This window comes from Camelus bactrianus, chromosome 21 (assembly GCF_048773025.1).
Source record: "Camelus bactrianus isolate YW-2024 breed Bactrian camel chromosome 21, ASM4877302v1, whole genome shotgun sequence".
Lineage (NCBI taxonomy): Eukaryota > Metazoa > Chordata > Mammalia > Artiodactyla > Camelidae > Camelus > Camelus bactrianus.
Window position 1 is genome coordinate 18,791,228 of NC_133559.1, and position 3,499 is coordinate 18,794,726.

A 3,499-nucleotide genomic window follows, 5' to 3' on the forward strand; every position below is an offset into this window, starting at 1 on the left:
TTTATTATGTGGACTTTCCTTTACCTTTTAAAAGATGTTTCAAACAGCTTAGTGTATATTCTTAATATCTCCTTTGTATGAGCGTCTGTTAGGGAAAATCCATCAATAAATATGAGGTTCTATAATATTGACTAAATGCAGGTAGATACACTCTAATTCTTGGTCTGTTCTTTTAAGTGCTTATCAGGTACATGGAGAAATGAGAATCATAAAATAAATGAATTAGATGGGACCTCAGAGATGATTTGATTTAATGGTCTTACTTTACAGCTGAGGAATTTGAAAGCCAGATACTTCACCGTGGCATGTTGGCCAACTGGCTCATTTTAAACTTAAAAGTGCTAGTCAAGTTGCAGTTCTAAACTCTTAATATATCTCTCACATGTATCAAGCCATGACATTCACTGCGTCCCTCCAGTTGAAAATTTTGCTTTATAACCCATTCCGAGATTGTGTTTGTATGTGTGAAATGCTTTCAAATATGTCTATAAAATCTCCCCTGAAACCATTATTTTGAAAAGCTTACCTTGCTTGGCTTTCTTTCCCAGGGTGGTATCCGAGTGCTCAGGTGATGATATAAGTGACAAAGTTATACTGCATCGGTTCTGTACAAGGCAGCTGCCTCCCATGTGTGAGGGGAACAGAGCAAATGAATGGGAATGGGGGCTCATTGGTATGAGGACCATATGCATGGGCTTTTCCAGGATAGCCCTGATATCTTTTAAAATCTTAAAATACATTCGAAAGACTTGATATATGGGTTCACAAATCCACAGTAATTGTTAGTTTCTGTGAAAGAAATTATTGGTTCAACATTACTGCCTTGAGTTTATCGGGGCACTTTGTAGAACCTCTCTGGTGGACGACGACTCCTGCTTCCACTTCTCAAAGTTAGAACATAAGGTTCTCAGAGCTCTTGATGATGTGATATGTGGGGAGGAGTTAACTGCTCTGTCTTATCTCACTTGTGCTACTTAAAAGGTGGTGTTGGCCAAATTGTAGTAATTTTCACGAATTATCTTTAAAAAAGCATGCTTTGAAGGGTAAACTTGAATTCCTGGACTTAAGCGTTCTTAGACCTTGAATCCCGACTACCTTCTTTAAATTAGAGCCATTTTTATAGGTTTCAGAGAAGCTAAATTTCCTAAAGCATGGTTCTCACTGCATTTAAAATAGTTCTTCTCAAGTTTTTCACCTCTGCGTAATTCTACTGAATTATAGCAACTGCAGGTGGTAAATCTTTGCACTCGCTGAGAGCACAGCTGGTTTCCAAGTCAGATGATAAAAATCTCTGATTGGAATTCCTAGAACATAGTTCATTGCTGGATTGGCATTTGAATTATAGAGTAAAAACTTAGCTATAAACTTCTCTGGTTCTTTGTTTGGATTTAGCAACATAGTACTCTCAGGGAGCTTTATCTAACTATTCAGCAACTTCCTCTTCTGAGGCATTGGCAAAAAACAAACTCAAGTTATTCTGACCCAGGCCATTCCCAGTGACCTTTACAAATGATGTTTGGGGTTTTGTATTTCTAAAGAGCTAAGTCAGCATTTTAAAAGGCCCTGATAGATATAACTCAGTCTGCCAGACAAGAGCTGGGACCACTCTGGACCAGGGTAATTACACTGCTTCTCAACAGAGATTTACCCCAGGCCTGGGCCTGAACTGCTCTGGAGGGAGGAAGCAGGACACTGTTCTGCAGTCTGCCTTTACCTTAATGTCAGGCTACTTTTGCAAGCTCTTAATTCCTAACAGTTGTCTTGAAAATGCAGCATCATCTCTTCATGCAATTGATCAAACAACTATATAACTACATATATGCAGAACTATGTAAGAGATCATATATATGTATGTATATGTATATGCATAGGTGTGTATGTATATATATATGCAGATTATATATAATCTGTGCCTTTTGTCCTTAAAAAGCTTATATTTTACTTGAAGGACCAAGATTTACATCATAAAACAAAGACTGATAACAGAACATAATGTCTTATTAAATGGAAAGCAAAATTAGTGGTTGGAACACTGGCCAGTGTTGCATCCTCCAGAAGTCCAAATTTTTAGAATACTCCTAATTTTAAATATTCTGTGTAGTTGTTCTGCAAACTCTGTGTATTTAAGACCTGCCATATCTCAGTCTGTCTTTAGCACTGAGAAGCAACACATACACAACTAAAAAAAAAAAAAAAAAAAAAAACCAACCAAACAAAAAAGTAACAACAAAAAACTTCTGTTAGACAACATGTCCAGATTTTGAGTTAAAAAACTGTAGTCACTAGAGCAAGAGTGAATTGGAACAAGGGGAGGTTTTTTGCATGTCACTGATTTAAAACAGGAGGCCCACTGGGATTTATCATCGCAAAAAAGAAAAAAAAAAATCTAGTATTGGAAAAATGAACTCTAAGCACATGTCTTTCTGACAAAGGGTTGATAGTATCTTATGTGGAGATGAGCATAAATATAATAGCTTACTACAATAATTCAAGGTGCTGCTGAACCAAGGGGCAATAATTATTGCCCAAGCCAGAGCAAGATGGAAATGGAACGGACTGGTGTGAACTCAGGGATAACAGCGTGGATGCAGACTCGCAGATCACACATAAGAGAGGTGTTTTCAAGCCAAATGGCTCTAGGCACCTAAAATAGAGCCATAATTAAGCAATAAGACGTGACAGGGAGCACATTTCTCAGTGATTATAGCATGCCTCAAGGGATAAGTCACTAGGCCAAAGGTTCATATGAGGAGTGAAATAATAACCTTGCAATGTATAGTACCGCACTCTTAGACGGAGAGGGAGAAGGAAGTGAATAATGGGAGTTGGAAGAGTCATTTCATGAGCTGTTATTACAGTTGTCGGGTGATACTGCCGTGTGCACAGTCCACGTGGCCGTTTGCTGTCCCCAGCATCCTGAAGCTCTGTATGTACACCAAACCCTTCACTTAATTTAAAACCTTGCAGAGTTGTCAATTTCTCATCTTAGCCAAGCGAAAACCAAGCAATTAAGACACAAAAAGACTTGAAAGTCCATAGCTGTATCTATGGGACTGCAATTACAGTTGTTTAGACCTGGTTTCTATCACTGAAAATAGCTGAAGCAACCACACCAAGTTATTTCTAATATTTTGGCTCATTTTTCTCATTATGCATTTCCCACAGAAACTACCAGCAGGCGTGGTCCCAAGTGTCACATAGACCCAGAAACATGGCTAGCTTTCTAGCCTCAGCTTTCCCTTCCTCACTGCTGTGCTGCTGATGGAAGAGAGAGAATTCTAGAGCTAGTGCCCAAATGAACCCCCCCACCCCGTACAGTGGAGGCCAGCCTTCTACAGCATGAGAAGTGCCATACTCAGTAGCCATAAGGTGGGGAAAGCAATCTCCATCCTGGGACAGATGCCCTGATAAGCCTTGCAGACCGAGGTAGGTATCTCATTACCAAATTCTCTCCATGTTTCTGTGATTCTTAATCACTTCAGAAGATAGTTTAAAATCT